At 48.8% G+C, this 13752-nt stretch overlaps 1 protein-coding gene across 1 annotated transcript in view; it reads left to right on the top strand.

The window, feature by feature from the left end:
* The first annotated feature begins 476 nt into the window (after positions 1-476).
* OAF (out at first homolog) overlaps positions 477-13752 on the top strand; it is an 85956-nt gene continuing 72680 nt past the window's right edge. The window contains exon 1 of the mRNA XM_056542348.1: positions 477-677. The gene's annotated coding sequence lies outside the window, so the exon portion shown is untranslated. The remainder of the gene's footprint in view (positions 678-13752) is intronic.

The following is a 13752-nucleotide window of genomic DNA, read 5'->3' as shown; positions in this document are numbered from 1 at the left end:
TTCTATTCTGTTTTTTAAATGCGTGATGTCAATTGCTCAATATCAGCTCTAATTTCTATGTCCGCTTGTTGCTGCATTTTTTCAATATGCTTCACTGCATTATCTAAGTCATTTTTAGAGGACAATGCTTGTGTCAGGGCCCGTATCATGTTAAGCTCAGAGACAGCCTCATTTTGCACAATTACCTCTGGTATCTCACCACTGGCACCTTCCACGCTATTACATGATGTCAGTCTGTCACTTCTAGCCCCCCACTTCTTCACTATTCTGTATATCAGTCCCGGACTCCCTAGGTCTCGCATAGGTTCTCATTTGAACTTGGGGGGTAATTTCCCTCCATATTCAATATATGCCGGTTCTCTATCCATGCTCTATCTCTATTACCTGCATTATGCACTTCGATCTCAGCGCTTGATCCAGCTATTGCTGCCTCCATCTGGCTGGTCGCCCTCTGCTCCGGACCCTGGTCCTCCTGCTGCACGGCCAGACTCCTGCCGTAGCTCGTCGCCATCGCAGCAGTTGTCTCCCCTGACTGCTGGAGAAGTCGCTCGATGCCGGTGTCTCGTGAGACTCTCTGCAGCCCGATCAGCTTACCGCTCACTGTTTCCGGCTCCCAGGAGACCTCTGTGTCTAGCTGCTTCGGATTGCTTCGCCCGCTGCCCGCACTGCGATGAACGGTAAGGGAATTTAATCGGGGATTTTTTTCGAGTTAGCATCCCCTTTTCCCTGCCACTAGGCTTCGTTGCTGCTCCACACCCGCCGGAGCGTTCCTTTGCAACTGCCCCTCAGATATCAATGCCGGGGCGCAAATTTCCAAAAACAGCCGATGGAGTATCTATTTGTCCAACTTGTGAACAAAGCAGGGATATGCCAAGGATCTGCCAGTTACGTATAAGGCCTCTGCCCACGGTCTCCGCACTCTCCCCAGCGGAATTTCTCGGCTTAGTTTCTGCTAATGTTTCTGCTAATGTTGGTACCTGCTGTTCCGAGCTCAGGTAGGACTCAGCTCAGTCCTCCACGACTGAGCCACACACCCCTAAAACCCCATTATAAAGGCTTACTGTTGCTGCCATTTTCTAAAGGAAGTGTTAAGCCCGCAGGGCTGTATTTGTGCGAGGGGCGGAAGTAATTAATCACTCCTTGCATTTCCAAGTGGGGCTTATTGGGAACAGGTGGGGGCGTGGGTATATAACGCCCCCCTCTCCTACAGGGGCGGAGCACGTGTCATTTTTGGAATCTCTGCTTCCTGTGGCAGTCTGGGTTTGAATCTTCTGCAAAATCTTCAGAGCTGCTGCTCACGGTGCCAAGGCCTCGCCGATCTTGAATCTGGCTTGGGCGGTGCAGGTGTGGCATCCCTGGCAGCTCCGCTGGCTGTCTTATCTGGGGATGCTGTGTCTCACTCTGATTATAAGGTAACATAGGGCAGGTATGGTGCTGGCTGGCTCTTCCCGCAGCGGTAGTGGAGTCCAGGAGCGGCAAGCAGGTGAGTTAAATCGGTGCTGGGGGTGGCGCGGCCTCAGCAACTCGCGCAGCCCGATAGCTGCCTCATGGCGGTATGTTGACCGCCTGCCACCCGCACAGCTACAATTGTCTATGCCCTTGGGACAGGTTGCGGCAGCTGCCCAGTTCTCTGCATGGCTGCTCGGTAGGCGGTCATGTCAGTTTGTCTGCTATCGTTGATCTAAGGTATGGTGCAATGCTCTGCCGAGGGTTCTTTCAATATAACGTTTGCTGTATACAGTGTGGTGCAATGCTCTGCAGAGAATAGTCTCAAATATAACTTTTGCTGTGTGCTGCAGTGCTCTGCGGGGTATACAGTGCCCTTGCAGTATACGGTACAGTGTAATGCTCTGCAAAGGGTCTCGTTACAATCTAACAGTATAGTGCAGTGCTCGGCAGATGGTCTCGTTACAATATAGTATACATGATATACAGTTATGGTGCAGTGCTCTGCATATGGTCTCGTTACAATATAGTATACATGATATATAGTTATGGTGCAATGCTCTGCAGATGGTCTCGTTACAGTATAGTATACATGATATACAGCTATGGTGCTATGCTCTGCAGATGGTCTTGTTACAATATAATATACTATATACAGTATAGTGCAATACTCTGCAGGTGGTCTCATTACAAGCAAACTTTGTACAGTTGGTGCAATACTCTGCACATGGGATGGGTTCAATGTAACATACTATATAGGGTATAGTGCAATGCTCTGCAGAGGGTCGTTACAGTTGTCAGGTGCAGTGTGGTGTACTGTGTTTGGTGTGGTGCAATACTCTGCAGAGGATCTCGTTGCAGGGTAGCATATGCTGTGTGTGGTGATGCAGTGCTCTGCAGAGTGTCTTGTTGCAATATAGCATATGGTATAAAGTAGGGTGCAATGCTCTGTAGAGATATAACATAGGCTACATCTATTTAAATCATAGTATACACAGTGTAATACTCGTTATTTGCACAATCATGGCATCCATACGCTTGGTTTATAATGGGCATACACGCATTACTGGTATAAGGTGCACACGAGTAGAGCATCTTCACGGTTTGATAACTCCATGAGTTTCTTATCGTCCGTACTCTCATGGTTAATTCATACGCTTATGGCACACTGCTCGTACGCGCTTAATATGTAAACAGGTTCATGTGCTAATATCATTATACGGTACATATGCTCACTGACGATATATTCACAGCATTTATACGGTGCAAACTCGTTTATGCTGTTCACCTCATGGTTATTTTTTCACTCGCTGGTGTCTTACACGGTCCACAAACTTGGCATTTATGCTGTGCATATATCCTTGGCATGGTCTTACGTTCTTTCTATCCATGTTACGTTCATGGCAGTCAAACACCTTGTACTTATCACTGGTTCATACGCTCAGTGTCATTCGGTTCATATGTTAATGGTATTTCATTCTGGTTACGGCAGTATACTGCCTATGGCAATTATACGGTTCATACACTCATGTCAGCTATAGTGGTCACACACTCACGGTTCTTAAGTTGTTCACATGTTCACCGCATTCATACACGCAGGGTTCATATGGTTCATACGCTCACGGCAGTTATATTGGTCACACGGTCATGGTTTGGTTGTTCACACATTCATCGCATTCATACACGCAGGTTTCATACAGTTCTCACACATAGTGCCATGTTGTTTTGTGCGGTTGTGGCCATGCGCTCATAGCATGTTCACAGCATTATACTGCTCATAGTACTCATACCTCATAGCGTCATACCACATAGCGTCATACCACATATTAATTCACAGCACTCATGCCGCACATATGCTTGACAGTTATACTACACGTGTACTTGTAGCATTATACTGCACATACAAATGGCCTACATCAGGTACATACGCTCTTAGCATTGATACCGCAGGTGTACTGTCACGATGCCGGCTGGCAGGTAGTGGATCCTCTGTGCCAGAGAGGGATTGGCGTGGACCGTGCTAGTGGACCGGTTCTAAGCCACTACTGGTTTTCACCAGAGCCCGCCGCAAAGCGGGATGGTCTTGCTGCGGCGGTAGTGACCAGGTCGTATCCACTAGCAACGGCTCACCTCTCTGGCTGCTGAAGATAGGCGCGGTACAAGGGAGTAGGCAAAAGCAAGGTCGGACGTAGCAGAAGGTCGGGGCAGGCAGCAAGGATCGTAGTCAGGGGCAACGGCAGAAGGTCTGGAAACACAGGCAAGGAACACACAAGGAACGCTTTCACTGGCACTAAGGCAACAAGATCCGGCAAGGGAGTGCAGGGGAAGTGAGGTGATATAGGGAAGTGCACAGGTGAACATACTAATTGGAACCACTGCGCCAATCAGCGGCGCAGTGGCCCTTTAAATCGCAGAGACCCGGCGCGCGCGCGCCCTAGGGAGCGGGGCCGCGCGCGCCGGGACGGAACAGACGGAGAGCGAGTCAGGTAGGGGAGCCGGGGTGCGCATCGCGAGCGGGCGCTACCCGCATCGCGAATCGCATCCCGGCTGGCAGCGGAATCGCAGCGCCCCGGGTCAGAGGACGTGACCGGAGCGCTGCCGCGGGGAGAGTGAAGCGAGCGCTCCGGGGAGGAGCGGGGACCCGGAGCGCTCGGCGTAACAGTACCCCCCCCCTTGGGTCTCCCCCTCTTCTTAGAGCCTGAGAACCTGAGGAGCAGACTTTTGTCTAGGATGTTGTCCTCAGGTTCCCAGGATCTCTCTTCAGGACCACAACCCTCCCAGTCCACTAAAAAAAAATTTTTCCCTCTGACCTTTTTGGCAGCTAAAATTTCTTTGACCGAGAAGATGTCCGAGGAGCCGGAAACAGGAGTGGGAGGAACAGATTTGGGAGAAAAACGGTTGAGGATGAGTGGTTTGAGAAGAGAGACGTGAAAGGCATTAGGGATACGAAGAGAGGGAGGAAGAAGAAGTTTATAAGAGACAGGATTAATTTGACACAAAATTTTGAAAGGACCAAGATAGCGTGGTCCCAACTTGTAGCTAGGGACACGGAAGCGGACATATTTAGCGGAGAGCCATACCTTGTCTCCAGGGGAAAAAACGGGGGGAGCTCTTCTTTTCTTATCCGCGAACTTCTTCATGCGTGATGAAGCCTGTAAGAGAGAATTTTGGGTCTCTCTCCATATGATGGAAAGGTCACGAGAAATTTCATCCACAGCGGGCAGACCAGAGGGCAAGGGAGTAGGGAGGGGGGGAAGAGGGTGACGGCCGTACACCACGAAAAATGGGGATTTGGAGGAAGACTCAGAGACCCTGAAGTTATACGAGAATTCGGCCCATGGGAGGAGATCTGCCCAGTCATCCTGGCGGGAGGAAACAAAATGTCGCAAATAATCACCCAAGATCTGGTTAATCCTTTCTACTTGTCCATTGGACTGGGGATGATATGCAGAAGAAAAATTTAATTTAATCTTGAGTTGTTTACAGAGAGCCCTCCAGAATTTAGACACGAATTGGACGCCTCTATCCGAGACAATCTGCGTAGGCAACCCGTGAAGACGAAAAATGTGTACAAAAAATTGTTTAGCCAACTGAGGCGCAGAAGGAAGACCAGGAAGAGGGATGAAATGTGCCATTTTGGAGAATCGATCAACGACCACCCAAATAACAGTGTTGCCACGGGAAGGGGGTAAATCAGTAATAAAATCCATACCAATCAGAGACCAAGGCTGTTCGGGGACAGGCAGAGGATGAAGAAAACCAGCGGGCTTCTGGCGAGGAGTCTTATCCCGGGCACAGATAGTGCAGGCTCGCACGAAGTCCACAACATCCGTCTCCAGAGTCGGCCACCAATAGAAGCGGGAGATGAGTTGCACAGATTTCTTGATACCCGCATGACCTGCGAGATGGGAGGAGTGACCCCATTTGAGGATTCCGAGGCGTTGGCGAGGAGAAACAAAGGTCTTTCCTGGAGGAGTCTGCCTGATGGAGGCAGGAGAAGTGGAGATCAGGCAGTCAGGTGGAATGATGTGTTGCGGAGAGAGTTCAACTTCTGAGGCATCCGAGGAACGAGAGAGAGCATCGGCCCTAATGTTCTTATCGGCAGGACGAAAGTGAATCTCAAAATTAAATCGGGCAAAGAACAGAGACCACCGGGCCTGGCGAGGATTCAGCCGTTGGGCAGACTGGAGGTAGGAGAGGTTCTTGTGGTCGGTGTAGATAATAACAGGAGAACTTGATCCCTCCAGCAGATGCCTCCATTCCTCAAGTGCTAATTTAATGGCTAGAAGCTCTCGATCCCCGATGGAGTAGTTCCTCTCCGCTGGAGAGAAGGTCCTAGAGAAAAAACCACAAGTGACAGCATGCCCGGAAGAATTTTTTTGTAGAAGAACAGCTCCAGCTCCCAATGAGGAGGCATCAACCTCCAATAGGAAGGGTTTGGAAGGGTCAGGTCTGGAGAGGACGGGAGCCGAAGAAAAGGCAGACTTGAGTCGTTTAAAGGCGTCTTCTGCTTGAGGAGGCCAGGACTTGGGATCAGCATTTTTTTTGGTTAAAGCCACGATAGGAGCCACAATGGTAGAAAAATGTGGAATAAATTGCCTGTAATAATTGGCGAACCCCAAAAAGCGTTGGATAGCACGGAGTCCGGAGGGGCGTGGCCAATCTAAGACGGCAGAGAGTTTGTCTGGATCCATCTGTAGTCCCTGGCCAGAGACCAAATATCCTAGAAAAGGAAGAGATTGGCATTCAAACAGACATTTCTCAATTTTGGCATAGAGTTGGTTGTCACGAAGTCTCTGAAGAACCATACGGACATGCTGGCGGTGTTCTTCTAGATTGGCAGAAAAAATTAGGATATCGTCCAGATATACAACAACACAGGAGTATAACAGATCACGAAAAATTTCATTGACAAAGTCTTGGAAGACGGCAGGGGCGTTGCACAGTCCAAAGGGCATGACCAGATACTCAAAGTGTCCATCTCTGGTGTTAAATGCCGTTTTCCACTCGTCCCCCTCTCTGATGCGGATGAGGTTATAGGCGCCTCTTAAGTCCAATTTAGTGAAGATGTGGGCACCTTGGAGGCGATCAAAGAGTTCAGAGATGAGGGGTAAGGGGTAGCGGTTCTTAACCGTGATTTTATTAAGGCCGCGGTAGTCAATGCAAGGACGTAGGGAGCCATCTTTTTTGGACACAAAGAAAAATCCGGCTCCGGCAGGAGAGGAGGATTTACGGATAAAGCCCTTTTTTAGATTCTCCTGGACGTATTCGGACATGGCAAGAGTCTCTGGGGCAGAGAGAGGATAAATTCTGCCCCGGGGTGGAGTAGTGCCCGGGAGGAGGTCGATAGGGCAATCATAAGGCCTGTGAGGAGGTAGAGTCTCAGCTTGTTTTTTGCAGAAAACATCCGCGAAGTCCATATAGGCCTTAGGGAGACCGGTTACTGGAGGAACCACAGAGTTACGGCAAGGGTTACTGGGAACCGGTTTTAGACAGTTCTTGGAACAAGAGGACCCCCAACTCTTGATCTCCCCAGTGGACCAATCCAGGGTAGGGGAATGAAGTTGAAGCCAGGGAAGTCCAAGGAGAATTTCCGAGGTGCAATTGGGGAGGACCAAAAGTTCAATCCTCTCATGATGAGATCCGATGCTCATAAGAAGGGGCTCCGTGCGGAAACGTATGGAACAGTCCAATCTTTCATTATTTACACAATTGATGTAGAGGGGTCTGGCGAGACTGGTCACCGGGATGTTGAACCTGTTGACGAGAGAGGCCGGATCTACTGTCACGATGCCGGCTGGCAGGTAGTGGATCCTCTGTGCCAGAGAGGGATTGGCGTGGACCGTGCTAGTGGACCGGTTCTAAGCCACTACTGGTTTTCACCAGAGCCCGCCGCAAAGCGGGATGGTCTTGCTGCGGCGGTAGTGACCAGGTCGTATCCACTAGCAACGGCTCACCTCTCTGGCTGCTGAAGATAGGCGCGGTACAAGGGAGTAGGCAAAAGCAAGGTCGGACGTAGCAGAAGGTCGGGGCAGGCAGCAAGGATCGTAGTCAGGGGCAACGGCAGAAGGTCTGGAAACACAGGCAAGGAACACACAAGGAACGCTTTCACTGGCACTAAGGCAACAAGATCCGGCAAGGGAGTGCAGGGGAAGTGAGGTGATATAGGGAAGTGCACAGGTGAACATACTAATTGGAACCACTGCGCCAATCAGCGGCGCAGTGGCCCTTTAAATCGCAGAGACCCGGCGCGCGCGCGCCCTAGGGAGCGGGGCCGCGCGCGCCGGGACGGAACAGACGGAGAGCGAGTCAGGTAGGGGAGCCGGGGTGCGCATCGCGAGCGGGCGCTACCCGCATCGCGAATCGCATCCCGGCTGGCAGCGGAATCGCAGCGCCCCGGGTCAGAGGACGTGACCGGAGCGCTGCCGCGGGGAGAGTGAAGCGAGCGCTCCGGGGAGGAGCGGGGACCCGGAGCGCTCGGCGTAACATGTACTCATAGCATTATACTGCTCAAAGTATCATACCACTATACGCTCATAGCATTTATACCACATATACGCTCGTTGTATTCATACCACAGACATACTCATGTCATGTATATTGCACGTGTTAAGCCCTTGGGCTGTATTTGTGGGAGGGGGCAGTCTCCTATAAATACCCCCCTCCTGCAGCAATCAGGGCATATGTGGCATTGTGTGGTGTTTACACTGCAGTTAGCTCATACATTCCCGGTGCTGTTCCACGTGTCCGTGTGTTCATCCGTGTGTTTTGTTCCTGCCCGCTGCGGCGTTTGGACTGGATTTACTGTTTTTGTCACTGGCCGCCGTGCCAGCCGCTGTCCCCTCCTAATTTATGTCCATGCTGCTGTGATTAGTGTCTCCCCCACTGTGCGCTTCATTCGAGGTTGTCTCACGTCACTGGCCGCCGTGCCAGCCGCTGTCCCCGGGGGGCTCCCTGCTTGTTACATCCCTCGTACCCTCCTAATTTATGCCCGTGCTGCTGTGATTAGTGTCTCCCCCACTGCGCGCTTCATCCGCGTGCAGCAGAAGGGGGGGGCACGCTATCATGCGACTGTCTACCGACACGTCTGCAGGTTAGTTCTAGGGTCCAGGCATGGCCGATTGTTACTGACACGTCTTCAGAGCAATACCACGCTATCATGCGACTGTCTACCGACACATCTGCAGGTTAATCTAGGGTCCAGGCGTGGCCGATTGTTACTGACACGTCTTCAGAGCAATATCACGCTATTGCTGACTACTGACACGTTTCAGAGCGGTCTAGGCATGTTTCATAGTTTGTTTACTGATGTGGTGTGGAGGTAATATGACATGTTTCAGATTGCATACAATCTCACTAGGGTGTTTCACAGTTACGTATTTGAAAAAAAATGGTTTACAAAGACCTGTCGTGTCTACAGACTCGTTGGTTTCGCGAGGACCTGTGAGGGGTTCAAACACGATGATGTCGCAAAGACCTGTCGGATCTACGGGCGTGATGGTGCACCTAAACACTGGTCACGTCTGCAGGTACATTGCTCACGCAGGCAGCTGTCATCTGCAGCAGGTCATCACTCCCAAGTCCAGTTGGGTCAGTACATTGGCTAGTTAGGTCTGTCTGTTGTTACAGTCTCAATCAGGTAAGGTGCCTTTGTGAACCTTGTCAGGCGACATGACCCACACGGTCTCTCAGGTAGATAGGTATTTCTTGTCATTTACCTGTCAGTTTAATTTTGCCTCTTAAATAGCAGGGGATTGGTGCTTGTCAGAGCTGCCATGAAGTTAGCCTTTTCGTGTCCAATTGAAGTAATGTCACAAGTAGGGATGGTAATAGGTATAGTTCAGTTAGTATACTTGGCAGGGCATGTTATCATTCTCAGGTCGTTACTTTACAGATGGACGTTACTACCACAGTTTCCAAGGTACAGTTTCCACTTCTTGTAGCCACTAGTTGGTCGAGGCTACTCTTTCAGCACACAAGGAATAGTCTACTTCGGGTATGTGAAGATTAATGCTGGGTGTAGGATGTGTTATTGCAGGAATTGTATTTATCCTAGCATGGTTGCTTTTTGCCCTCTATAGGCATGTCCTCATTGCGCGGTTATGGCACAACTCAGACCGCTATTCTAGGGTAAGGTCTTGTATAGTTATTTAGGCAATCTTTCCTGTCACTAACACATGTATGGAGCCTGAGCACAAGTGTTAAGCCCGCAGGGCTGTATTTGTGCAAGGGGCGGAAGTAATTAATCGCTCCTTGCATTTCCAAGTGGGGCTTATTGGGAACAGGTGGGGGCGTGGGTATATAACTCCCCCCTCTCCTACATGGGCGGAGAACGTGTCATTTGTGGAAACCTCCCAGCCCTCCCTTATTTTATTCCTTCCCCATAGGGCATGCCCTCTATAGGCGTGCCCTCATTGCGCGGTTATGGCACAACTCAGACCGCTATGCTAGGGTAAGGTCTTGTATAGGTATGTAGGCAATCTTTCCTGTCACTAACACATGTATGGAGCCTGAGCACAATTTTAAAAACTACAAAAAAGCAGGAAGAAAGCAAGCCAATATTGGCTCCAGACTAGAGCTGTATATGACTATGTTCACTATAGGGTCAGACCTAACCTATACGATGTGTATTTCACACTGCATAAAATCCTGCAGGGGGAGATGTGCAGCATATTTTGCTATGAGCAAAGCTTCCCAGCCCTGTGTGTGCAGTGAGGTAGGCCCGCATGTTAGAGTCATACTGCCACGCTGGGCCTGCCTTTAAACCTTACTGGGCACACAGGGTTGTGGTGCGGAAGTCCAGTTTGTCTGTTCATAGCAAAACATTTTGCGTATTTCCAGCTGCCCAGCGGATTTCCTGTTGTGTGTAATATGCAGCATATGCGCTTAATGTGAACCTACCATTTAGTGGCATTTCCACTTGGAAGTCTCTTTGGAAAACTGCCAGCCTGTGCATGCGGCGAGGTTTGAAGACAAGGCCAGCGCGCCAAGGTGACTGTGACGCATGGGCCTGCCTCCAATCCTCATTGTGCACACAGGGCTGCCGCCAGGAAGCCCTGTGTGTATTTACAACTAAAATAGTGGCAATCTATTTGGTTGCTATGGGCAACTGGTCAACTTTTCCTTTGCACATGTTTTGATGAATCTCCCCCAGAAAAATTGTCAGAAAAATATGGGCACAGACCCCACTCCTGCTAAGAAAATGGGTGACTGTACTGCAATAATATGGCCCAGAATTTGTACCACCTGAGGGCAATGATGAATTCAGTCTGTGTGACCCATATGCTGAAAAATCATGAAGTTTAGGGATTTTCCACATTCAGGTGACTTTATTGTATCAGCATGAGGCTTCCTGGAACCTTTACACACAATGATCATTTCTGTAAACACCGGTGTCCAGGGTAGAGATCTCAGCCATCCAGTCATACAACTATACCGCAGGTGTATAACTTTCTGCAGACAGGATACAATAGCACTGAAATCTAAACTATAAAGAGGGAGATTTATCAACTATCGTGCACCTGTATAATTGCATGTGCAGTGTGACATGCGAAGCATAGTACATTTTGTGCAGCAACTGGGAAAACCACACACTTGCTCAGCAGGCTTCGCATTACGCAAACATTTATGCTATTAATACATTTCTTCTTATGGGTGGACTGATAGTATGGGCACAGCAAAAAAAAAAAAAAATATAGCTGGTTTTTATGCCCTTTTTCCATACCTACACAAAGAACCTTCTCTCTTTACCAAAACTTTAATTTCTATGAGGGCTTGTTTTTTGCGCAACCAATTGAAACTTTATAATGACACTTTTAATTGTACCATTGAATGTTCGGCTCAACCAAAAAAATATTATTTCTGGGGGGCAATTGAAAAGAAAAATGAAATTATGCACATTTTTGGGGGTATCATTTTTAAAGAGTGCACTTCATGGTAAAAATAACATGTTTTCTCTATTCTGTGGGTCAATATGATTCAAACTATACCCATGGCTACATAGCTTGTCTTTTATTGTACTGCTTTTTTTTTATTAACCTCTTGGGGACGCAGGGCAGATGCATACGCCCTGCATACCTGATCCTTAAGGACTCAGGACGTACCTGTATGCCCTGAGTATTTCCGTTCCCTGCCGCTCGCTTGGCAGGGACCTGAACGGGATGCAATAGCCACAAATCGACGATTAATTCAGATTGGCGATTTGCAGCAATTCTGGGTCAATTGAGTCCCCGGCGACCCGGAAAAAAAGGATGATAGGTGCCGTCCAAGGCAACAAAAACTAGAGAATCCGAATTTGTTACGAATTTCATGAAAAATTCAATTCCCAATGGATGTGAATATCGCCGCGATTCTATCACGCGAATCGCTTCATTAAACTCCATTTAGTGCGGTTCTGGCTCCAGGGCATCTAAAATGGTGGATCCACATGTAAGGACATGGAGCAAGGAACTCTGGGAAGGCGGGAAGGCAAGGTGGGAAGGCGGGTAGGCGGGATGACCCTGAATTACATGCAGGATGGAGCCTATCAGCAGCCAGTCACCCCTGTGATGTCACAGCCCTATATAATCGGCAGCCATATTGCGGCAAGTCACTTCATTCATTACACTGCAGAGAGAGAGGACGGACAGCCTGTGTGTGTGTGTGTGTGTGTGTGTGTGTTACACAGAAAAGCTTTTTCAAGCAGTGTTTCACCTCCTAGTCACATCAGCGTTCTGGTGGACAGAAAGCAGTGCTTTTTTCCACTGAAAAGGATTTTTACTGCAGCCATTAACTTCCCAGTCACTTTCTACAGCATTGTATTACAAAGAGGGGCACATAGCTGTGTGTTGCCTCATACATTTCAACAAGCTGCCTCAACTTCATAAACTTTAGCAGAGGAGGCAGGAATAATTTTTTCTGCGCAATTCTGTGTCTTTGTTCCACAATAAATCATCTGCTGGTTATACTAGTCTGTAGACTGTATAATACCCAGCAGTCCATTCCCAATAGTCTTTGACAGTACAATTTGGGGTTTAGAACACATCTTTTGTGTGCTCCAGCACTGTCGTGTACTGTTGGTGTTGTGCAAAAATGTTTTTTTAAGCGTACTGTAGCGCATTTTTTCTGCCCTCATAAGTGCATACCCCATACCTCTAAGTAGTGTACTATTTTGTAGCTATTAATCCGTCAAGGGCCTACATACTGTGAAAGGACAGACAAAAGTAACCACCAGCTGGTGTTTTACTCAAATACTTTTTTAAGCATACTGTAGCGCATTTTTATGCCCTCATAAGTGCATACCACATACGTACATCTAGGTAGTGTACTATTTTGTAACTGTTAATCTGTCTAGGGCCTAGATACTGTGAAAGACCAGGCAAAAGTAATCACCATCTGGTGTTTTACTCCAATACGTTTTTTAATCGTACTGTAGCGCATTTTTCTGCCCTCATAAGTGCATACCACATACGTACATTAAGTAGTGTACTATTTTGTACCTGTTAATCTGTCAAGGGCCTAGATACTGTGAAAGGACAACCAATAGTACACACCTTCTGCTGTTCTGGACAAATACTGTTTTAAGCGTAGTGAAGCGTATTGTACTCCCCTCATGTACGCAATAAGAATGTCAGGCTGCGTAGTGCCAGGATGTGCACACAGGAGTGCCAGGATGTGCACACAGGAGTGGCAGAGACCTAAATTCATCAGGCGCAGGCAGAGGTCGCAGCAGAGTAGGGGCGTGTGGCAGCCGGAGTCGCAGGGAGAGGTCTGAGCTCCAGATGTCAGCTAGCAGTTGTGTCTCGACCAGCAACCCACCAGCCGTGATTGATCAGTTCACTCAGTCATCAAATTCATACCATATGACAACCGACATCCCCAGTCAACAGTTGGTGGGTTCCTCAGACTCAACCCATGCTGCTGCTGCCACTGCCAGGCTCTGTCATTGTGCTGCTCTATGGTCTCCTCATGCCGAATGGTCTCCTCATGCTGATGCTGCCACCTCCAGGCTCACTCATTGTGCCACCATATGGTCTCCTCATGCTGATGCTACCACCTCCAGGCACTGCCATTGTGCCACCATATGGTCTTCTCATGCTAATGCTGCCACCTCCAGGCTCTCTAATTGTGCTGCTGTATGGTCTCCTCATGCTGATGCTACCACCTCCAGGCTCTCTCATTGTGTTGCCATGGATACTGCAAAACATAATTAAGGTGCTGGTCCCCAGTTTCAGAAATTCCTCTGCATTAGACCACAAGTAAGTATTGAAGATATGCATTACGTAAAACTTAACTTTTCTTAGGATAAAATATATGGACCCCAATTTT

This window comes from Hyla sarda, chromosome 10 (genome assembly GCF_029499605.1).
Source record: "Hyla sarda isolate aHylSar1 chromosome 10, aHylSar1.hap1, whole genome shotgun sequence".
NCBI classification, from domain to species: domain Eukaryota; kingdom Metazoa; phylum Chordata; class Amphibia; order Anura; family Hylidae; genus Hyla; species Hyla sarda.
Note: the sequence above shows the minus strand (reverse complement) of the source record. Positions and strands in the feature narration are given on the sequence as shown.